Source organism: Panthera pardus, unplaced genomic scaffold, assembly GCF_024362965.1.
Source record: "Panthera pardus isolate Hobbes unplaced genomic scaffold, ASM2436296v1 HiC_scaffold_6, whole genome shotgun sequence".
In the NCBI taxonomy this organism is placed as follows: Eukaryota; Metazoa; Chordata; class Mammalia; order Carnivora; family Felidae; genus Panthera; species Panthera pardus.
Genome location: NW_026526991.1, coordinates 79,744,695 through 79,770,488, shown reverse-complemented (window position 1 = coordinate 79,770,488; position 25,794 = coordinate 79,744,695). Strand labels below are relative to the sequence as shown.

General features: G+C 34.6%; 1 non-coding gene across 1 annotated transcript; it reads right to left on the bottom strand.

The window, feature by feature from the left end:
* Positions 1-747: 747 nt before the first annotated feature.
* On the bottom strand, positions 748-853 carry LOC128775169 (U6 spliceosomal RNA). Its single transcript, XR_008419816.1, has one exon. It is a non-coding gene; the product is annotated as a U6 spliceosomal RNA (small nuclear RNA).
* Positions 854-25,794: the final 24,941 nt, after the last annotated feature.

Sequence of the window (25,794 nt, the reverse complement as noted above, 5' to 3'; positions counted from 1 at the left end):
AAACACAAAACAGGGTATATTTACCTTGGATTTAGCAACCTTCCTAAATTCACTTACAATTTCTAATCATTTGTAATTATTTTGAACATGCTATATGTACAATTATATCATCTGTGAATAATAATATTTATTTTTCAATCTTTTATTCTTGAAAATATTTTTTATTGCTTCCTTGACCTAGTGAAGACTTCCAATTTTGGAAAGAACTGGTAGTTGTAGAAATCTTGTCTTCTTGCCATGCTTAGGAGTTAGGGGGTGGAGTGGTCAATATTTTACCACATTATGTTAGCCATTAAATTTTATTTTGTAGATACCTTTTATCAGGTTGATGAAATTCTTGGTTACTTCTAGTGTGTTGAGCATTTTCCTTTTAAATAATAAATGTATGGTGAATATGATCAAATACGTTTTCTGTATTTATTGAAATAATCATATGGCTTATCTCCCTTGTTCATTTACTAGGTGAACTATATTGGTTGATTTTTTCAGGTAAATTTCACTTAGTTTTGATGTATTTTTTATATAAAATTAGATTCTGTTGGCTAAGGTTTTACTTAATATATTCATATTTGTATTCATAAGAAATATAGGCTCATATTTTCCTTTCTTAGTTCTTTTTAGATTTTAGTATCAGAGTTTTGCTGGGTCATAAATGAGTTAGGAGTTGGTGAGTTGAGTGTTTTGCTCTTCTTTGGGAGAATTTTTGTAAGATTGGCATTACTTTTGCTAGTAGGAAGAATTCACCAGTGAAATCATCCACACTTGGGGTTTTGTGTGTTATCCTTGCTCAGGAGCCATGCCAATCTCCTCTGTATCACTCCAGTTTTAGTATAGGCACTGCCACAGCAAGTACTACACCTGGAATTCTTATGAGAAAATATTTTTAATAATGGATTTGATTTTTTTTTTAAGATGTATGCATGTACAGGTGTTTCATTTCTTCTGGGTCATTTTTTGGTAAATTCTATTTTTCAAGATTTGAGCACTGTATTTTTCAAGTTTTTTGGCATAAAGTTGTTTATAATATCCTCTTATTATCCTTTTGATGTGCATCCGATCTGCATGGATGTCCTCTGTTTATTCCTCATATTAGCAATTTGTGTTCCTTCTCTCTTGTTAAGTGTTAATCAGTGTTATTAATGTGTACAAAGAACTAAAGCCAAAGCTTTGTTAATTTTTCTACTTTATCAATTTCTCCACATAATTTTATTACTTTTATCCTTCTATTTCCTTTCACTTGTTCCCCTTTTCCAGATTCTTGGGTTAGAAGTGTAAGTCAATGATTTTAAATCTTTTTTCTGTTCTTATTTGTATTTAAAGCAATATATATCCCTCTAAGCATTGTTTTTGCTGCATCCCACCAATTTTGATATGTTGTTTTTTATTATCATTCAGTTCTGTATGTTTTCTATTGTGTCTTGTGATTTCTTCTTAAATCTTTTGTTTATTTAAAAGCATGTTGCCTAATTTCCAAACATTTCAAGATTTTTCTAGTTATTTTTAATTCCACTCTATAATTTAATTCCATGTTGGTCAGGGGACACACACTTATGATTTCAGTTCTTTGGTTTTTCTGTTGTTGTTGTTTTTTTTTTTTTTTCTCTCTCTCTCTCTCTCTTTTGAAAGAGAGAGAGAGAGAGAGAGAATGAACAGGGAAGGCGAGGGGTAGAAGGAGAAGGAAAAAAAGAATTCCAAGCAGGGTCCGTGCTCAGCACAGAGCCCCACAGGGCTCCATCTTACCACAGTGAGATATTGACCTGAGCCAAAATCAGTAGTCCGACGCTGAACCTACTGAACCACCCAGGCATCCCTGATTTCAGTTCTTTGAAATTTGTGGAGATTTGCTTTATGGCCCAGAATAAACTTTAAAATAATGTCTACTTTTTGTATTTATTTCTTCAATTATTGAATATAATGCTCTTTATCTGTGAATTAAGTCACATTGGTTAGTTGTTTTATTCAAATCTTTTATGTTCTCATTGAATTTTTTGTGTTTGTTTTATTAGCTCTTGAGATTGTGTCAAGAACTGTCAATGTCTGAGAATTCATTCTATTTGCAATCCAACAAATAGTTTGCCACAGTTGCATGCATAGGTTTACTGATTATTTGAATTTCATTTTATGTAAACTTCTTTTGTATATACTTTGCTTTTTTTTTATTGTATGTTTTTTTTTTTAAAAATATAAGTAAGAGTTTATAAGGTGTTGTTTTGTTATATATTGAATAATGTTCCTTTAACAAACACACACATATATATACTTTAAAATAGCTTTTTTAAACCAAGGATTATTTAAACTTTTCTTATGATGTCTTTTATTGAAAAAGTGTTTTAAATTTTAATCTAGTCATTTATGTAGATTTTCCTTCATGGTTTGTGTTTTCTGTATCTTGTTTAGAAAATACTTCCTTAACCCTCAGTCATAGAGATACTCAATTATGTATTTTTTTAACTTTAAAGTTTGCTTTTAATATTGTCTAAAATCTGTCTAGAATTTATTTTTGCATATGATGTGAGTTATCTACTATTTTTTTTCTACATGGTTAACCACTTAAATTTTTGAATATCCTATTTTTTCCCATTTATTATCATTGGACCTTTGTCAAAATTGAGATTTCATTTATGCATAAGTCTATTTGGGAATCTGTATTCTGTTTTATTCATCTATTTGTCTATTTGTCTGCCTTTTATCACTGTTTAAATTACTAGGTGTCCATGACAGTTTTTAATATCTTATGTAAGTCTTTTCATCTTTGTTTTTATTTTTTTTTAGTTTATTTTGAAAGAGAGAGAGAGAGAGAGCATGCACAAGAGGGGGAGGGGCAGAGAGAGAGAGAGGGAGAGAGAGAATCCCAAGCAGGCTTTGCACTGTTAGTGCAGAGCCTGACAACGGGTTCAAAGCCAGGACCCATAAGATCCTCACCTGAGCTGAGACCAAAAGTTGGTTTAAGTGACTGAGCCTCCCTGTAACCCCTCATCTCTGTTTTTAAAATCTGTTTTTAGTTGTTCTTGTTTATGCCTTTCCATGTGAGTTTTTAGATCATCTTGTCAAGTTTTACCCACAAGAACCAAAACTTACTGAAATTGCATTAATTTTATAGGTTCATTTGGGAGAGAGTTGATATCCTTAAATTTTATTATGTAGGAACATAGCATAGATCTCTACTTATTTGGGTAGATAGTGTTCTTCAATAATTTTATTTAAACGTTTCTTCAAAAAATTTTGTACATGTTTATTGGATTTGTTCCTGGGAATATTGTATTTTTGTTCCTGATACAAATTTTTTTCTACCTCATTTTCTATTATTATTACTGGTTTTAGTTATGCTATTTGTTTTTAAGCATTGATAATTTATCTAGAAACTGTGCTAATTCCTTATATAAATTTAGTATTTTTTATGGATTTCTACTTTTTATGGATTTCTATGAAATCTATTGGATTTTCTATGTAGATATCATCAACAAAGAAAAGAATTTTGTCTTTTGCTTTCAAATTATGAAGGATTTTTTAAAAATAGCATACTGTTAAAGAGAAGCCATAGTAGCAGACATTCTTATCTTGTTCCTGATATATTGTGGATAATTCTAAAGTTTCATCACTTTGAGTGAAGGAAGAAAGAAGAGGAAGGAAGTTCCATTCTACTTTTAGGGTACAGTGTTTTTATTATGAATGTTTATCTGAATGATTCTCTCCATTTATTGATGAATGCATATATTAAGAGATCATATGTCTTATCTCTTTCTGCTAATATAGTGAATAATAATTAGACATTTCATGTTGAATTATCTAGGAATTCCTGGGATAAACTCTATTAATTAAAATGTGTTTTTTTATGTACTACCAAAATCAGTTTTTTAGTATTTTATTTAATATCTGTACATCTATGTTCATAGGTGAATTGGTCCATAACTTCCTTTTCTTGGACTCTCCATGTCTGCCTTTGGCATGAAGTTTATTTTAATAGATTTTCCAATGTTCCCATTTTTTGAAACATATTTATGATATAAGAATTACCCATTTTTTGAAACTTTGTTCAAAGTCATCTTTGAAGTTACTTAGATCTGATTCCCTTGGGGTAAGGTGACTTTTATTTTCTTTAATGTTTTTTTTTTTTTTTAGTTTATTGGATTTTTTCTTTCTTGAGTCAGTTTTAGAAAACCATCCTTTCATCTAAATTTTGACATAAATTTTTTTCATAGTATCGCTTATGATTTTTGAAAACTATTTTCTCTTAGATATATTTCTAAATACATTTTTATTCTATATTTTTAGAAAAGGACACAAGTCCTTAATATACATGACTCAGTGCAGCTACCCATTTTCCCCACTATTCAGTAATCCAGGTTAAAATTCTCATTTAATCATTTAAAATTCTAATTGACATCTTTACAAAAAAGACCAAGTATAATTTGATGATTATATTAATCATGGTTTTATGGCGATCATCCCTTTATATGTAAATACATGATTCCTTCTACTGAGTAGTATATTCTTGTCAAATTTAGAGAATATTGCTAAGGCACCATATATAATCACATTTTCATAAGACTGGTTCCAAGCAATCTGCTAGTTATAACTAATTGGACTGTAAACTACACAGAAATGAGACAAGATCTGGAAAGTGAAAGATGAGAGTGGTAAAGGCAATGCTAAGTGCCAGCTGGATATGTAAACAAAATGAGCAGTCTTAAGAAAAAAGTGACATCTTCTCAATTAGCAGGCATAAACATGTCAAAATTAACTCTGGAATCTGTTTTGATAAAAAAAAAAAAAAACCGCTATAAACCAATATGACTAAGTTAGCAGACATTTAAACAATTTGCTCTTTGGCTAAAAAGGATGCTCCTTCCTTTCTCTGGTCACCAAATGCATAAGGTTCAAATATTTTCATTGCAATAAAATGGCTAATTTTTTCTTAGACATTTTATACCATTGTCCATATTGTCTAGGAAGATAATTTCCAGGCTGCTGTTTTTCCTCCAACATCAAGACAGGGTAATTTCTTCATTTTAAATTTATGACATTGGGACACCTGGGTGGTTCAGTTGGTTAAGCATCCAACTCTTGGTTTCGGCTTAGGTCGTGATCTCATGATTCATGGGATTCTCTCTTGCTTGCTTTCTCTGCCCCTCCTGTGCATGCACACACATGCTCTCTCTCTCTCTGTGTCTCTCTCCCTCTTAAAAATAAATAAGTAAATACATACATACATATATAACTTAAATATAAAATAAAATTATGACATTGATCTTAATCAAGATCTTAATCTGAAAAATATCATCAATTATTTTGGGCCTTACACAATGGTAGGAGAACATGGAACTTCTTATTTGCTTACAATCTCTGAGAATTCCCTGGCCCACTCACACATTATTTGATAACACATGAAAACAGGTTAGTGAAAATGAGTTAGAAAGCTCGTTATGTAACACTTCAGAATATCAAGCATCAAAGCAACGGTGGGGTTTGGATTAGATGACTTCTGAGGTCCTTGCCTACTTTAATATGATTTTATGACCCTAACAGGTAGTGAACCCCGATTTACTTTCAAAAGGAAAGGGTAGAGGGATCTTACCATAATTTTTCTGCCTGGAGACTGAGCTTTTAATTTATATAGTCATATTTTCATTTTAAAGGAAAGGGTATTAAAGAATTTTTTTTATTCATCTACTTTACCTTTGTTGTCTTACCTATACCTTTCTATGATTTTGGCTCCTCTTCTTTATATATATTTCATTTTTTATTTTTTATTTAAAAAATTTTTTAATGTTTATTTATTTTTGAGGGAGAGAGAGAAACAGAGTGTGTGTGGGGGCGGGGGAGGGGTGGAGAGAGAGGGAGACACAGAATCCAAAGCAGGTTCCAACCTCCAAGCTGTCAGCACAGAACTCAACACAGGGCTCCAACCCACGAACCATGAGATCATAACCTGAGCTGAAGTTGACGCTTAACTGACTGAGCCACCCAGGCATCCCTATATTTCCTTTTTTATTATTTTACGTTCCGATTTTTATGTCGTCATTATTGTTCACCTGTTTGTTGTTGTTGTTATTGTTGTTGTTGTTGTTTTACATTCATTTGGGTGACTTTACTTGGAAAAAAGGTGAAAAGGATTATTTACTTTTACTAATGCTTATAATATGTGTCTTTCTGGACAGCTCTATAGATAGGATACTGTGGGGAAAATGTGTGAAAGAATCTTCAGTAGAATTGGTGTATTCTTTTTGAGTAATGGTTAAGTCCTATCTCTGATTGTTGCTGGCTGTATTATATAAGTTAAAATATTTAATCTCTATCTCACAGGATTATAGTTGTGAGTTCCTTATAGAATTATTAAGAAGAATAAATGAGTTAACATGTGTAAAGTGAAAGGGCCAAGGGCAGACTACCCAAGATGGACTACTTTGGCATAAAAATTATTTTGAGTTAAAAGTAATCAAAACCCAACAGATTCAGGAAAAGCTCTCTCCCTCCCGTTCAACTCCTTAAATTTACATCGGAACGGGAGCGCTTGTACCAGGTAGAGAGCTATTAACAGAGACTCCCCTTTACAAATAAGGAACGTATCTGCATAATAGGATAACCTTTATTTTTCCAAACACCTCTTTTCACTTTCCTGCTAATGGCTTTCCTCTCCTTTGTATCCTCTGATCCTACCCCTCTCCTTAGCTCATATAAGTTTCATATTGCCTCATAGTCTTTGGAATTTCATGTCTGTCTGTACATATGCCTATTAAATTTGATTTTCTCCTGTTCATCTGTCTCATGTCAATTTGATTCTAAGTCCAGCTAGAAGGATCATAGGACGGAGGAAGATTTTCCTCCCTGACTAAAGCATTATATTTGCCATTGGAACCAGGTTTTGATTAACTGTCTACACAGAGATATTTCTGGCTTCTTTAATTAGCACTGAATTAAGAATCAAGATTTCAGGTGTACACGTTGATACATTCAGCATGAAGCAAGATTGTATATTTTCACTCCTTTCTAAAAACTTTAGAATTCATTTCTGCATGTATTCTCCAGTTTTTCTTCTGATATAAATGAATAAATCTTTACAATTCCTTTAGAGAATAATCTTTTCCTTCCAAGTTTGACTTTCCAATTGGACTTCTGAGGAATGCTGAGGTCTCACTGTCATTTAGATGTGGAGGCCATGATAGATGGAGGGACAAGGCTCCAAGAGAAGTGGGATTCTCTTGCAAGTAGCTATCCCCAGTGAGACCAGTCCATGTCTTCCAGCTGGGAATGACTCATTTCATTAGACAGAATGAAGGAGGCTTAGTGGGATGTAGGGATTAGAGAAATTCTCTATCTCCCATATCTGACAAAATTTGATAATTCTATTTCTTGAGGTTTTTCCTTTTTTCCAATGTCTTAGCTTTCACAACCTTCAGATAAGAGATTAAAACGTCATTGTAATTTGAAAGTTTGTTTCTACCTTTAAGTTTTGACTATTACATTGTGGTCATTAGAGATAGATTTGTTAGGACAGTCATAAACTTCCTAATTCTCTGATCATTCTTGGTTCTAAGAATTTAAAACCCTAATTCTTTAATAAAGAATGTTCACTGGGGTTTTTGGAAGTGACCATTCCATCCCACAATCCTTGTGTTTCACATGACATATGTATTATATAAAAGCAGTCACCACTTGATTTGCCAACACTACCACACCTTCAATGAGCATTTTATTCCAAATAAACACAGGTAATAATTTGTGTCCTTAGATTATCAGTATCCTATCCTTGAATGCCACCCAGATGGTCAACCACTCAAAAGTGGTTGTATAAGTGAAATGTAAACAATCTCAGATTCTCAACCTTGAAAATCTGTTACCCATTGCCACTTGTGTGGAATCAACTACTTTATCTGTCAAGGTTCAGTTGCAGGTAACAGAAATCTCTCTATGTAGTTTAAGAAAAAGGGATATAATACAGGAAAGTGGATGCTTCTAAAAGTATTGGATGATTTAGAAAAACAATCTTTAGGTTTGGTTTCTATGAAGGACTCCCAGAAGAACATTGCACTATTGGCCTGCCAACGGGACTATTATCTCTGCCATGGTTAGTTAGTTTGGAAATCAGGAATCTCCCAGCACAATGTTGCTTCAGGACTTCACTACTGCAACCATGATTCATGCCAGCAATCAGACGCCCTCTATCTTGCCCCTCAGTGTGTATGAAGACTGGTGACCAGATATTGGGCAAAAAATGCAAATATGGCCATCACTGTGCTTGCAGGCATAAGGAGCAGAAGGGTGGTCTCCACCTCACTTCCATCTTCTACCTTCTCATAATGCATCCTAGGCTTAAATTCATGTTAATACATTTAGGCCTATGGAATAGACCAAAATTAATTAAATCCCTTAGGATGAACAATGAGGTGGTTATTTTTCAGTAATATGAACAATGCAGAAATAAATGTCTTTGATTCAGCCTTCCTAGGCACACACTGAGCTTTTATCCAGCATAGAAACAAACAAGTACAATTTTATGAATCATAGGGCTTGCTTATCTTGAGTTTTAATAGATATTACTGAATTGTTAAATTGTCTTCTTGAGTGGCTATACCGATTTACTCTCTCACCCATAATGTTTAGCAATACCTACACAAATTTTGTAATTCTATTTCTTAGGGTTTCACTTTCTTGCCAATATTTGATACAAATTCTTGCTGACATTTGATATTACCAAACTTATTTAAATTTGCTAATTTCATGGGTAAAACATTCCACTGTATTGTTTGAATTTGTATATTCTTGATTATAGTTGTGGTTTAGCATCTTTTTGCTTATTTAACATTTTAATTTCATCTGCAACTTTCCCAATTTACATCTTTTGCTCATTTTTTTATTGGGTTGTTTTTTCTTTTTCCCCTCGATTTGATTTGTCCTCAATCTGGACACTATTTGTGTTTTTAAATTTTTATAATTTATCTACCTGAGGACATAAACATATTCTTCCATATTTCTTTAATCTGCTTTGGTAGCTTTGTTTTTTCATTTTGACTTTTAATTTTTAAATCATTTATTAAATAGTCCATTTTTACTTCAAATGCTACTTTTATCATAAATTAAACTTTTATATATACATGAATTTTTTTCCTTGCTTTTTATGTTATTCCACGGAATAGTCCTGCAGAATTATCACTATATTAATTTTTATAGCTTTAAAATATGTTTTGTATCTGATAAACTAAATGTTTTCTCTTTTTAGACTTTTCAGAATTATTTTAGCCATTTTATTTTTTTATATCAATTGCTGATTTAACTTGAAATTTTCCATAACATTTATTTTAGGATTTTTATTGAGATGACATGGATTATTGATTAATCTTCTATTTTTTTATATTCCCTAAAATACTGATTCATTACATCAAAGCATAGTATGGTTCTTTTAGTAAATTTTTAATTTTACCTCAATAAATATCTTCTACATTTTAAGTTAATTCATGTATTTGTCAAGGTAAGTTACACTAGATGCTGCAACAAACAATCCCCAAATCTTATTATGTCATAGTATAATGTGGACCAAGTTGGTTGATGTTCTACTTGACTCAGTCATTTCGTTTTGGGAACCTAGATTGACCTCTCTGCCATCAGCAATGAGAGACTTCCAGATTGTTCTGTCTTACCATCTAGTAGGGAAACAGAGAGTGTGAAAGATAATTTGGGTTATTTTTTGGCCAGACTGAAGTGGTGTGCATAATTATTGTTACATTCACAGCTCAGTCATTTGCCCCACATTGCTGGGAGAGACACAAGGAAAGAATCTTCATGGAAGCCCAAGAGGTAAATAAAATGGTTTTGGTGAACTCATAAAATTGCCTTCTTCACCCACATAAAAGTCCAAAAGAATCAACTAAAATACTATTATAACTAGTAATAGAGTTTAACAAGGTGATTGGAACCAAGATTGATTTGCAAAAATAAATCAGCTTCTTTTATATTAGCAATAACCAATAAGAATTATAATAGCTAACACGACAGAGGATTTTCTACCTGTTTCATTTAAATTGTCTCCAAACAGTGCATATTTTGGCTCTTCCTTTTTAATGTTTCTAGTCTCATATTTATTTTAAATTTAAATACTGGAACATTCCATGATATTGAATTGAATGGTACTAACTGTCTTGTTTGTTATAATAAAATTTCAACTGGTTAAAAACAAAATAAAATGCTGGAATGCTGCTGGCTGAATTTCTGAAATGTTTGTCTTGATGAAACTCCTCTTTTCAAAATGAAAAGACATGATTTTGTGATCATTCCCTTGATAATGAGCCTCTACTTGTGTGGCTCTGAGCTTTCTCTTTTCCAAAGAGACAGTTTTTCTTTACTGTTGAAGTCGATTCAGCAAGCAATTCTGCCTAAAGGTTTCTAGAAATTAAGTTTTTTTGTTTTTGTTTTTGGTATGGTTTTAGAAAATAACAGTTAAATGAAAGTCTCGGTGATCGTTTAAATACTGACTGCCTAATTTAGCATATCTATTAGAGTTGTTTCTCCATTTTAGATTCCCACATAACTTATAGGCTACCAAACTACATTATAAAAACTGTTGTTGTTATTATTTACTATCGTTAATGGAAATAGCCAAATTTATAGTCAGGAACCTAGACTTCAAGCTCTTCTTTTACCATTTGTTATTTATTGAGCCAGCTAATTACCTTTTCCTTATTTTGACTCAATTTTTAAAAAGAATTAAAAACATCTTTCCTGCTGAGTGGTGTGGACTGAACAAGCAATGTCTTTCTGCTTGGTTTCTAGGGAAATCCACCTTTTTCCAGGCTTTTTACTACCACTTTGAATACTGATAACTTTTCAAACTATGTGTCCAGCATTGATCTCCCTACAGAGATCCAGCTCAGATTTCTAAATCCCTGGTGGAATCTCCATTTGAATGTAGGACAACACCTCAAATATACTTTGCCCACCATGTAACACATTGTCTTATCTCTCATACTTGATCCTCTCACTGTGTTCTCAATCTTATTGCTCCCTTAGCACCTGATAAATAAATGATCCTATAAATTTTAAACATTTTCTTTCTCTCTCAATTAAGTAATACTACTCCATGCCTGTGGCAGCATTGTTTTTAAACATTTTCTTGTACATATTGGGAGAGTTTTATTCTGAAGCAGCCTAAAGAAGTCTCTCTCAATCTTGTTGACTTGTAGCTGTGAAAGTCAGTCCTTTCTGTGAATGGCTTGATGGGCCAGAAATGCAGAATCTCAGATCTGAACCGGATACTTGGCTTAGTCATTTTAGGCCAAGGTTTCTCACTAACAGTGTTCTCTCCTGTGAAATGACTTGTCACACCAATATACCTCACAGAACTATTCTCTTTTCATCTACTTGCTCTTCATGAGTGATGCCATCTGCTCCAGCAACTTTAGTTACTGCATGATTACCATACATCCCACATTATTTCTCTAGTACAGTTCACTCTCTCATCTGTCAACCAAATGCTGACTGCACAGCTATACTTGAATGTTCCTTAGGTATCCAAATTGTCCTTATTATTTCTTCTATTTTGTGTACTCGGATGCTAAAGCCAGAAGCTTTCTTTTCAACCTTAATTTCTTTGAATAACCTACTCCCTACATCAAATCAATCACCAAGTTCTAGTCAGCTTTCTTACTATCATTATAGACTGAGCACCATTACTCAGTCTGTATAGAACAAATTGTGATAACTATAAACTTGAATGTCTCTTTTATCAAATTGTAGAGGACAAGGAAGAGACTGTATTTTGTTCATTTTATAACCCCAGTGCCTAGGACTTGTCTGGCACACAGTGTCCATTAACTATTTTATTTTAATAATTTATTGTCAAGTTAGCTAACATACAGTGTATACACTGTAGTCTTGGCTTCAGGAGTAGATTCCTGTGATTCATCCCTTACATACAACACCCAGTGCTCATCCTCCTCAATGCTCATTATCCATTTTCCCTGCTCCCTCAACCCCCCACCTCCATCAACCCTCAGTTTGTTCTCTGTATTTAAGAGTCTCTTATGGTTTGCCTCTCTCTGTTTGTAACTTATTTTTCCTTCCCTTCCCCTATGGTCTTTTGTTAAGTTTCTCAAATTCCACATATGAATGAAAACATATGGTATCTGTCTTTCTCTGACTGACTTATTTCACTTAGCGTAATATCCTCCAGTTCCATCCACATTGTTGCAAATTACAAGATTTCATTCTTTTTCATCAACAAGTAGTATTCCATTGTTCAGGGTGGCTCAGTATGTTAAGTGCCTGACTTTGGCTCAGGTCATGATCTCACAGCTTGTAGGTTCGAGCCCTGAATTGGGCTCTGTGCTGACAGCTCAGAGCCTGGAGCCTGCTTCTGATTCTGTGTCTTCCTTTCTCTCTGCCCCTCCCCAGCGTGTGCTCTGTCTCTCTGTCTCTCTGTCTCTCTCTCAATAATAAACATTAAAAAAAACTAAAAAAAGAAATAACCCATTAACTGTTTACTAAGTAAAAAGATTAACAGCTATTGCCTAAAACATTTACAAAATATAAAATATTATTTGTATATATTTTAAGCAGTGGCAATACTACTTTTAGAAAGAAATTATTACTTAGATATTGACACTCCTGCCTAATTTTAAACTAACCCCACAAAAGGATATATTCTTTTGGAGTTTTTTTTTTTTTTATAAACACTAAATTTCATTAACTTTTCCTCTGGAAGGTGACTTATAGATTTGAATTCCAACCAAAAAGGAAGAGTTAGCTCTTTAGTGTTCAAAATGAGAATTAAATATGCAAAGAAATTCTGTCATAACTCCTAAGTCAGAACACACAGACTCTTATTTATAAAATAGCCTAATTTTCAGAAAGAAGGATTCTGAGACTATTTTGAAAACATTATATTGTGCAATGGAATTATTTAATGAGAGGAGAGACACCATTTACCTTTGAAAACTACTATTTTGTTTATGTTCTCAGTCAAGGTTCAGCATTTTCATTCACATCTTTCCTTTCATATATTTTTAGTTTCTATGTTGCTTACATTCCAATTAATTTCTTCCCAACGACATGTCAAATTATTTCTTTTATCTTGAGTAAAACATACAAATGAAATATGACTTTTTTATTGACTAGTATATGAAATGCTTGAAAGGCATTTACTGAATGAACAGATACATTTTATATGACCACCTAGGACCAATTTTCAGACTCACCATCAATAAGGAAATGAATGAATATTCCCTTAAATAAGTGAAGTTACTCAATACATAAACCTTATTTCTAAAATCCATGTATGAGACTCCGAAAATTAAGCAAAGCAAAGAAAAAAAAACCCAACTAAACAAATAAAATCAAAATCACTATTTGCTATCCCTGTCCAGTCACCATACAGGAGTCCTAGCTGTAAACATGCCCTGTCCATATACTCAGAGCCTCTATTCAACATATGGATGCACTAATCTAATATGACAGAAACAAAAAGAAACTAATAGAAGAAAGAGCACAGTTCATGAAGCAGAGTAGTTTTTAAAATTTCATTTTATTTTTCACAGATGGAAGAGTAGTTGTTACATCCAAAACATAGGAGCAAGCCACCATATAAGACAAACATTTAGGGAGCAAGAACTCTTGAAAATTAAAGGCACAAAAGCTGAAAAAAAACATGTTAGAAGTTTGGAAGATAAATTTGAGGAGATTATATAAAAAATAGAACAAAAAGGCAAGGAGACAAAAATATGAAGTCTGATTTTAAAAATGGAGAATTGATACAGGTAAAGAATATTTTTATCTCCATGCACCTTAAAAAGCTACAGTAGTATTATTTTACCAAACCAAGGGTCAAAATCAAAAGAGAGGAATATATGGAATCTGGGAAATAGAAAACCTTACTACCAGTGATACATGAAGGGAATTTTCAGAATAAAGGTGAAGGGTAATCCCAGATTACATGTACATCAGATTGTCAGAGCATCTAGTCCACACAGAATGAGAACTGAGAAATCCTAAAGGAAGTCTCTAAGGAAGAAAAATAAGAACCTGAAATAATAAATTATCCAATGCATATGAATATTTTGGGGGGAGATTTATAATTCTTTTAAGAGTTTGGGGAAATATTAGTGATAGAGTTGCAGCTAAGTTATAGCACAATCACTATAATAAGTGATTAGCAGTCATTATTGGAATTTAGCCAAACAAAATGTAGGACGAGATGTGAGTGTGACATCTAGAAGAGGGAATAGGAAAATTAGGGAATTAAGCCACTAACCAGATTTCATAAAGCCCTGGTACAGGTAGACAAGTTGGAGAGTATAGAAAAATCTGAGGAGCCAACGACATCCAGCCACCGAAATGGGTCTCTCAAAGGGGAGCTTGTGGAGAGATCTATGGGAAGTTCTTATTTCTCTGTCGACATTACATCTGATGGTAAACCTAAAGTCACTATTGGAAGAAGAAGAACTGGACAGGACACAGAGGAGAGCTACCCAACCTGCACTTGCTGGGCGCCTCTGTGTCTGTCTGTCACAGTTCTGTGCATAAAAGGACCTTTGAAAACTAGTGCTCAGTGCTTCATCTCCACCTTCAAGGTTTTGTACAAGTTTCTCTTTTGGCTAACTCTAACCTGGAACCACACAGAAAAGTGAATTCTGGGAAATAATTCCCAGATTCACCACATTAACAGAGCAATCCAACATAGGTAAGTAGAAGAGGTTAAAAAAGCAAATAAAGAAAAACAATCCTAGGCAACTATTAACTCCAGGGAAGAAATGTTTATACAAGAAACAAATATAATCAGATCATTTCACAGGGCTCATCTCTGAATAATATTTACATAATCATTGTAAAACTATCTGACTTATTGATTTAACCACAAATCATAGCTTCATTGAACAGATGGAAGGGAAGAGGATATTTGCTTGGAGGATGAAGTAGAAAGCAAGATTTCAGATTTCTAAATCCTTATATTCCATAATAGAATTTGAAGTATAACAAGTAAACCTGAAATTTCTTTTTAAAAAAATCAAGAAAGAGCAGTACGATCATGTTACATAGACTTAACATGTAACATGTTTCCTTTCCTTCCTAGCAAGGAAATAGCTAGAAGAGTTGAAGTTGTCTTGGGGGGGTGTGATGATGAGGGGTGGGATGGGAGACTACTGCATGTTATCATAAGGCACAGAGAACCATTTACTTTTTAAGCTATTTATTGGTAATAATGTAATAAAAATGGAAAGGTTTGTAAAAATAAGCACTATATTAGAATAATGCTATAATTATGTATGTAAATAGAGTTAAGTCTACAGGAAGGAATTTCTGGGAAATTTTTAAGATATAATCAGTGGAAAAGGAGTCTGTACTCAAATCAATAAAGGGAATATCGTAAGAAAAATAGGGATTAATAAAAATATCATAAGTAACAAAACATTTCAGATTCCTCAGAGTAAAATTACTATATTTAGGTGCCATTAAACTTTTAGGGAAAACTCAACAATTTTATTCAATCAATGAGTAAAATTCATTTAGAACTCACTGGTTAGAACTTATTTTATAAAACAATACCAGAGAATCATGGGTAATTATAACTTATTTAAAATGTTTCTGTCTTTATTTTTGAGAGAGAGAGAGAATGATCAGGAGAGGAGCAGAGAGAGAAAGGGAGAGAGAGAGAATCCCAAGCAGGCTCTGAGCCGTCAGTGCAGAGCCTGATGTGGGGCTCAAACCCACAAACCGTGAGATTATGACCTGAGCAGAAATCAAGAGTTGGACGCTTAACCAACTGAGCCACTCAGGCACCCCTATAACTTAATTTTTAAATGTATTTTTATGGTTCTGCTAAGATCTCATAACTGAACATTGATATATGAATTACTTAATTGTCTTAGAGCAGTAGCTAGCATGCAATTAGCTAATACATTGGTGTGTTCTGTTTGCAGTTTTGCGGGTGGCTTGTAAACTAATACTGAACATTCTGTGTTTCAATTAAACTCAACTAACCATTTAGAGAATCCTTCTCATAGTGAGAATTTCAGATATGCAAACAAATTCTTGAGACATCTGTCATTGAAATAATCACAGGTTCAGTCCAAATGTTAAGCAAATGGAGGCCAATGTTTTTGAGATAAGTGCTTCAATTAATCAAATAATTGTTCTAGGCTGAGTTGAGTCTAATGTTTACAATATTCAAGAGAACTATAATAAAGGATTAAAATTATGCTGTCAGAAGACAGAAGTATTTCCATTTAAAGGCTCCTAAGAATTCACTGAGCTGGAAGAAGTTACTACCATAATATTCTGTAGCCTTTTCTCAAATCATATGATCAATGAACAATATGATAATTGAATAATTTTAAATTGTGATCTTTGCATTCTGAGACAATATGAGCACTTTTAGGATTCTAGTCATTCGTTAAACAACATTCTTGGAAAGACATCAGAACATGTTCTTGCTTGACATCCTTAATGATTATATGTTAATAGGGATATGGACCTCTTAATTCCACTAAGTTCCATCCTTGTATCTTTTTACTAAGAGTAAAGAGTAAGCTTATCTGGAGAGAGAGAGAGAGAGAGGGAGAGAGAGAGAGAGAGAGAGAGAGAGGAAGAGGGAGAGGGAGAATACAATATACATTCAGAGAGACCTGGAATATACAAAGTAGAGATAGAAAGAATAACTGTGTGACTGTGGAAAGATATCCAGTTTCTTATTCTAGATTCTTAAGAAGCCAATGTTTCCTGTCCTTGAATTCCATAGGTCCTCTAATATGTTTCCAATATATTTCACTCAAGCAACAACCTGTGCTGTAGTGATCGACCATCTCAGTTCTCTAGCAACTGTCCCAGTTTTAGCACAAAAGCCCTGAATTCTGATAAATCCCTTAATTCCAGACAAATTGGGATTGATGGTCACTAATCTGTGAATATTTGCCTCTTAAAATAATGTGATGTGGGTTTTGGAAACTGCCAACCAGAAAAGCCTTAACTAAGATAGAAGATTTAAGCCACATGCCACTGATGAATGTCTATTATATTCAAAACCTCTGTTAATATGTCTTACTTTCTGCTTAGTTGTATTGTTTACAATTTAGAATATGGTATAGTTGTGGCCAGGAGAATTGCCATGAACAGAGATGAGTTAACTGTAAATAAATAAAACAGTTCAGATTAGGATGATCCATGTTGAGAGGAATTATTAGAATATGTTATAATTTTCAATGTCAGAATCCTAAGTATCATTAAGCCACAGAGTTGTTTTAAGAGTACAAAGTTTATCAAACATTCATTATACTGAAATAACACTCTTCTTCCTTTTCACGCATCTATTAAAAAATTTTTTGCTATACACTGTATATATGTGTACACACATGCACACACACACACACACACATCTACTAAATCAGAGAAGTTGTGCTTTGTAAATTGGTTTTATTCCCCAGTATCATGTGACTATCAATATTTGCAGCTAATACAGTTTAATAACTGTATGCTGTGCAAGAGAGGTTAATGAATGCAAGAGAAGTCAAATCCATAAAAAAGCTAAAGAGATGATTGCTTAAGAAATGTCAGCAGCATCAGTCTGAGCAGCAGCAGACAGACAGACCACCCAGAGAGGCTGCCTCTCCACGGGGGCTCCCCCCACACACACCCAGTTTGAGAAAAGAAATGATGACAGCCTAGTTAAGAGGCACAGCCTTCACCAATAAAAAGATTGTCAGCAGCTTTGCAGATGGGCTCAGAAAAGCCTCTTAGCCTATAAAACACTTATCTCATCCAAACACCCCTGGTTTTCTACGTCTTTATTAGGGTCATCAGTTAATGAAGAGCAGTGGGAGCCTGAAAATATATGATCTGCTGGGGATGTCTTGTATCCATATAGTTCTTTACTGAAACTCTTTCATTTGATCCTCTCAACAAACTGTGATGGAGCCAATGGAGTTATAATTATTCTCTTTTGTTGATCAGTAATCAGGAGATCTCTGTTGTCTTGCTCCATTGGTTAATACCACAGTTCTATTACTATTAGCTAATATTTATTGTAACTATGTATTAGACACTGAGTTAGACACTAGAAATGGATTATTTCATTTGCCTTCACAAAACCACTTTGGAGCAGATAATATTGTTCCTAATTTACAGAATAGAAGATTTGGTCTCAGAGAGTCCTAGCAACCTGTCCAAGAAGCACCAGAATTTAAGTCTGGGGCCTAGAATCTATGCTTTCCACATAGTCTTGATCCTATAATATAAGTCAATATTTTTTGAATGTCTATTGCTTGAATTATTTTGCACTCTTTTTTTTAAATGGAGTTTTTGGCACCAATCTAGTGTTAGACTGTTATCCTATGAGTTTATGCTAATTATTTCCACATTCATCTAACAGACATTTACTGAGCCCTTAATATGTGCCAGGCACTGTTACAAGTTTTGAGAAAATAATAGTTTTAAAAAAGACCACTTTTTCGGGGTGCCTGGGTGGCTCAGTCAGTTGAGCGTCCGACTTTGGCTCAGGTCATGATCTCACGGTTCGTGGGTTCGGGCCCGCGTCGGGCTCTGTGCTGACAGCTCAGAGCCTGGAGCCTGCTTCAGATTCTGTGTCTCCCTCTCCTTCTGTCCCTCCCCCACTCATGCTCTGTCTCACTCTGTCTCTCAAAAATAAATAAATGTAAAAAAATTGTTTTTAAATAAAAAAATAAAAAGACTACATTTTCTATAATAAGATGTTTATAGTCTTTGCTTTTCTTTAACTTTTTAAAACAATTTATTTAAATTCTAGTTAGTTAACATACAGTGCACTTCCATGGGTTGTTTTTTCTGCTTGTAGACATGGAGATTTTTTCTTTAAGACCTTTGGTTTCTTGGGTGTTCATAATGACTTGATATTTATCTAGCTGTGTTCAGGGAGGAGGCCAGCTTAGGGTCCACCTACTCCTCCACCATCTTAAACCCCTCCTCTTTAATATTTCTTAATTGGTTATGCAAGGATGCTGTTTGCGTTCCTACGTGTTTTCTTATATATGTGAGTAGTAGGATAAGAGTAGAAATCATGAGACTCAAAAGGTTTTGACAAGAAGTTTGAAGTTTGCTTTTTTAAGGCTTTTTCAAGCAATATTTATTAAGCTTTATAATCCCATCAGTGTTTTTAATGTTATTTATTTGTTTGTTTATTTATTTATTTATTTTGAGAGGGAGAGAGAGAGACAGACAGAGACAGAGCATGAGCAGGGAAGGGGCAGAGAATGAAGGAGACACAGACTCCTAAGCAGGTTCCAGGCTCTGAGCTGTCAGCACAGAACCTGATGTGGGGCTCAACCTCACAAACCATGAGATCATGATCTGAGCTGAAGCTGGATGCTTAACTGACTGAGCCACCCAGAGGCCCTGAGAGGTTTAAAGTTTGAGAGACTTCCAATAAATATGCAATATAATCAGTGCTTGGGGGAAACACTCATCTCCCACTCTTCATAGTTATCTGTAGAGGACACCTGTGCCTCAGTAACTCTAGTCACCTCTCTCTATCTGCTCACTCACCCTTCCCCAGATTTTCTGAGTTTGGGAGAAGGAACTGAAAGTGTCTGGCTCAATCTCTTCTGTATTTGGTTTGGGATCTTGTTGCCTGCTGAGAGGGTGCCTTTGAGTCTGCTTCTTTCAAAATGAGGTCAGTTAGTGGAGCAGATTCTGTTCCTTTGTGTGTGGAGGTCTGCTGGTGCCCTGTACTTCCTGTGATGGGTACGTCTGCATATTCATGGATGAAGTGTCAAGCTCATTAGGCCTAAAACTGATGTTTATTCTCTAATGAGTTCTTATTTTCTATATAAGAAATATGTATATATATATAATTTTCTAATATTTTCTATAGTAATTTCTATCTCTCATTCCTGCTTCTTTCTTTTAATTTCATCTGAACTTGGGACCATGGAACTGTATCTTCTCTGGATCTATAAAGGCTATATCAGAATTGTCTGTCAGTTTACTGATTTGCGCAGATCCCATACCACAGACAGTGCCTGTTAATTTCCAGTACATACTATGCATCTCAAGTCCTTAAAAGGTGCCCAGTAAATATTTGTTGAAAAAAAAATGGGTTTCAGTTTTCACATTTGTAATATAAAGAGGTTGGATTAATTTCTCCAGTTCCAACTAGGAGAGATGTATGCAATTAAAAAAAAAAAAATGCAGGAAGGATGACTTCTTCCAGTCAAGACAGAGTAACAAGGACTAAATTAACTGACCTACTTAGTTAAAAAAAATGATGAACTGGACTTCATCAAAATTAAGAATGGCTGCTCTTTGAAAGACACTGTCAAGAGATTGAAAAAATGAGCCACAGACTGGAAGAAAATGTGTGCAAAGTACATATCTGATAAAGGATTTATATTCAGAGTATATAAAGAACTTCCAACATCAACAGTAAGAAACTAAAAAACCAAATAAAAATATGGTCAAAAAATATGAGTGGACACTTCACCAAAGAATCCAAGATGGTAAAAAGCACATTAAAACATACTTAACATCATTGGTCACTACTGGCTTTCCTGGATCTCCAGCTTGTGAATGATGTTTCTGGAATGTCTTCTTTTTCATTGACTTAAATATCTACCCTTTCTCCTACGTCACTCTTAGTGAATTATCCTTTAGGATGACTAAAAATAAGAAAAATGTGTTTAAAATATTTATATTCATTTTAGCTATATTTGGGAATTTTCATGTCTTTAGGTAGGCCTTAAATCTGGTATCCCATTCCTTCTGCCTGAAAATGTTCCTTTAACATCTCTATAGAATGGATTCCTTGTAATGAATGCTCTCCTCTCAGCTTTTGTTATCTGAAAGAGTATTGTGTCTTTATTTCTGAAAGATATTCACGGAGTATAGAGTTGTAGATTGATAATGTGTTTTTGTTTTTTATTCTGTCAGTTTTTTAAAGATGTTGCTCACCGTCTTTTTGCTCACATTGCGTCTGATGAGAACTCTGTCATCCTTATCTTTGTTTTTCAGCACATAATGGCTGTTTTTAAGATTTTATCATTGGGTTTCAGCAATTTGATCACAATGTGCCTTAGTGTAGTTTTCTTTATGCTTCTTGTGCTTGGCCCTTGTTGAGCTTTTTAAATCTATGGGATTATATTTCCTATCAAATTTAGAGCAAATTCAGCTATTATTTTTTCAAATATTCCCCCTCTGCTTCCATGGGAACTCCAATTACATGTATTTTAGGTTAGTTGAGGTTATCTCACAGCTCACTGATACTTTGTTTTGTTTTTAAAAAACATTTTTTCTCTCGGTGTCTCTTTCTGTATAGTTTCTATTTCTATTTTTTTCAAGGTAGCGATCTTTTTTCTTTCTTTTTTTGGCAACATCTAATCCACCATTAATCCTCTCCAATGTAGTTGGATGTGTAATTTTTGACTGTGGAAATTTGAGGGCTTTTTTTTTTTTTTTTTTTTTTTTTTTTACATATCCATGTCTCTATACTTTTTGAGCATGCAGAATTTAGTCATAATCATTTTAATGTTCTTGTCTAGTAATTATAGCATCGGTATAAGCTCTAATTGGTTTCTTTTTCTCCTTGTTGAGGGTCATGTTTCCTTGCTTCTTCAGATGCCTGGTAGTTGTTTGTTTGTTTTTTAACAGTATTCTATTTTAAATGTTTCATTATTTCCTTTGAGAGAGAGCACACAGTGTCAGCAGGGGAGGAATAGAGGCAGAGAGAATTCTAGCAATTCATGCTTATAGCACCGAAGCCCAATGATGGCTCAATCTCATGAACTGTGAGGTCATGACCTGACCTGAAATCAAGAGTTGGACGCTTAACCAACTGAGCCACCATTACCCCAAACTGTATTCTATTTTAAATAAACTTTCCATTTAAGGACAGTTGTGGATTTACAGAACAAGTGTGAAGATACTGCAGAGAGTTCCCTTATACCCCATGCCAAATTTACCCTACTATTAACATCTTACGTAAGTTTGACACATTTGTGATGATAGATGACCAATATTGATACATTATTATTAACAAAATCCATCTTTATTCACATTTCCTTATTTTTTACCCAATGTGTTTCTGCCCCAGGATCCCATCCAGATGTCACATTACATTTAATAGTCATGTGTTCTTAGGCTCCTCTTGGCTGTAATAATTTCTGACTTTCCCTATTTCTAATGACTTTGACAGTGCTGAAGAGTATTAGTAAGGTATTTCATAGAGTGGCCTTCAATTGAGATTTGTCTGATTTTTTTTCTCATAATAAGGCTGGGGTTATGGCTCTTTGAAGGGAGAACTGCCATTTTCATCACATCATATCAAGATACACCAACATGACTTACCACTGTTGATGTTAACTCTGATCACCTGGCTGAGGTAGCATTTGTCAGATTTCTCCACTGTAAAGCTATCTTTCCCCCTCCTTTCCATATTGCACTCTTTTGAAGGAAGTCACTATGCACAGCCCATGTTTAAGTGAGAGGAAAGCTGTGCTTTCCCACTTCTTAAAGGTGGAGTATCTACATAAATTGTTTGGAATTCTTCTACATGGGAATAATTTTCGATTGGATGCGAGACATGTTGAATTTTACTGTTGTTCTGAAGCTTTGTTGTGGGATGCAGTTATGTTACTTGGGGGAAACCATTTGATCCTTTTGGTTTTGCTTTTAAGAATTTTTAGGTGGGACCAGATTGCTGCTTAGTCTATGTCAAATTAGTCTCCACTCCTGAGGCAAGGCCCTTCTGAGTACTCTAACTAATGCCCTATGAATTATGAGATTTTTCTTTCTGGCTTGTGGAAACAAGCAATATTCCGAGGCCTAAGTGAGTGCTGGGTACTATTCCGTTTAATCCTTTTTTGGGTGATTCTTTCCCTTGGCTTTAAGTTGTTTTCTTGCATAAACATGGTGATCAGTACACTGCAGAATACACAAGCAGGACCCTCTGCAGATCTTTTGAATTATTCTTCATGCAGCACTTGCCTCTCCAGTGTTCCATCTTGCTAACTCTAGCCACCTTTGTACCTTCAGACTCTCAGCTCTGCGTCCTCAACTCAGAGAATGTGCTGGACTCTGCTAATGTTCTCTTTCCCTGCTCTGAGGCATATAAGCTCATTAAAGACACTAAGCTCAGGAAAAAAAAAAAAAAAACAACAAACCAGTATTTGTTGATTTCCCAATTCTTTGGAATCATTGTTCTTCATTACCTGATGCCCACACAATATTTTTAAAATATTGCTTCATGTATTTAGCCCAGTATTTTTTTTTTTTGTCAGGCAGGAGGATAAATCTGGTCTCTGTTAGTTCATTTGGTCAGAAGTGGAAGTTTCCTCTGTCACTTTTGTCCTCTAACTTCCAGTGTTATGGAAACTGCCATTTCCACAGTATGCTGTGGAAATATCACTGGCCTCTGGTTTCTGTAGATTCTGACTATTCCATCTCTTTCATACTTCCCCTTCCTTTCTCATCTGACGCCTTCTTTGTCAGCTTTTACATCCTATTATGGAAATCTCTTCATTCATTCATTCATTCATTCATTCATTCAGTTTACTGCTTTAAAGGCTTATCAGATGCTATCATCTTATTTGATTCTCACAATATTCAGTTTGACTTAAAATGTGTCCAGTCAGTAATGGAAGTAGTGGGAGAGGGGTCTGAATTCTGATTTTATCACTCTGCTCATGTTCCTTTCATGGTGCATTATTATTTTCCTTCAGAATTTTTTGAGCATATGCACTGTTTCTAGCCTTGAATTAGAGTACTTTGGAAGTGGTCCTAGTTCTAGAAAACATGGTCTTTATCCTCAAGTGTCTTAAAATGCAATCAAAAAGAATAAGCATGCATTTAAAACAAATAGGTAATAGAATAAGGAGGTATAGGACCAAAGGTTAAATGAGGTGGCACAGAGGATCCTTGCATTGTTTCTGAAGAGATCATAATAGGATAGAATAGTTGATCAGTGCTTTATGGATGGCATGCAAGAAGAGCAAGATTTTTATGAATATTGAGAATTTGACTAGATCAGATATTCCTAATTAGCTTGCTGAGGTTCAGGAGTGTTCCTAAAAGGATTAAAGGTGTATCTGAGATATAAGTCCCATCATCTTCAGGGTGCCTAAGGAGGACCAGCAATCATCCATTTATCCATTAGTACCAAATAGATACTAGATCATCTTTTTTGAACTGAAAAGATTGTGAAGTCCTGGGATAAAGGGCAAATGAGCTACAGGAAAAGCAAATAAAGATTATAACGAGCATGGAGGGGAGAGAGCTGAAGCTTGTGACGAGCAATCATGAAAAAGCTCAGTCAAGTGAAGGGTTCTGAGATTGTGGAATGGGACCTAGACCAGTCACTGTACAAATATAACACCTATTTGTAACTGCATTTGTTCAAGAAAGAAAAAGGAAGGATAAAAAGAAGTAAAAAACAAAAAATGAGGGTAGTACAGAGGATGTCTTTCAAATAAAAATAATAATCTTGAGGCACCTGGGTGGCTCAGTAGGTTAAGTGTCCAACTTCAGCTCAGGTAATGATCTTACGGTTTGTGAGTTCAAGTGCCATGTTGGGCTCTTTGCTGTCAGTTCAGGGCCTGGAGCCTGCTTCAGATTCTGTGTCTCCCTCTCTCTCTCTCTCTGTGTGCCTCCCCCACTCACGCTCTGTCTCTCTCTCTCTCTCAAAAAGTGAAAAAAGGTTAAAAAAAATTTTTTTTAAATAATAGTCTCTAAGTTCTTAAATGAATCATTTCCAGTCCAGGAAATCTTGTCTCTGTACTTCTCTGTGGTTTTATGGCATTAGTTCTTTGAGGAGAGGGGGAATAGTAAGTATTTGGTTTTTATTTCATTATCTTAAACCTATTTTACTGAGGTAGGACACTATTATGAAGTATTAATTAAAATATCTGAGAATATGTGTTTGAGCAGAACAAGCTCTCCTTATCTTTTTGGCTAATTCCTCAGATTAGATCAAGATCCTTAAGTTTTGGTAATGGAAAGAAGAGCTGAACCAGAAGAAAGATAATCAGGTCTGTATGCAGATCTCTCAGCCAAACTTTCACTTCATTAGGACCTCCCCTTTCCCCAGGGGTGGGAGTGGGTAAGCTTCATCATGGCATGGGAGAGAAAAAGTGAAACAGCTACATGATGTATCTAAGGGACACAGATAAGCATCCTCTCAGAGTCCCTGAGGCTCCCCCAAAGATACGTTATATATTTGACCACGGCAAATGGTGAGACATGATGCTGAGAATGGAATACTTAGAGGCTCTCATTGTCAGGGTGGTCAGGATTAGGGAATATGCTCAACAGATGGGAAATCAGACATCTCAGTGGATGCAAAAATGGAGGAAGAACAATAGTGAGGATTCAATAATGTTCAGTAATGTACAATAGATTCAATAATGTGCATATCATCAAATGATGGATGCTTCTCCTTGCCCCACTCAAACTCCACTGACACAACCTAGAGTACCCCAGGAACTTGGGTGCCATTCTGGGGAGAAGGAGTCATGACAAAGATTCAAATTTACCAACAATAAACCTTATACTACTAGATTTATCTGAAATTTACCAAGATTACATTCCTAACCCTGGGCATAGTGAGGATTCAAAGTAGATACCATATTGCTTTGCCAAAAAAAAATTATGTTAAAGTTTTGCACGTCTGATTACATTGATTTAAAATTTTGTGCACTCCACCTCTACTCTGGGGAAGTCAATTAAGCTACCAGCTTGAAGAGATTAAGAAGAGAGATCCCGGGTCATAATTCTAACTTTTCCATCAGTTCCTTATGGTGTTTTGCCTCAATTTCTCTATTTGTAAAAGCAAATTTGGCATGTTTCCTTCTC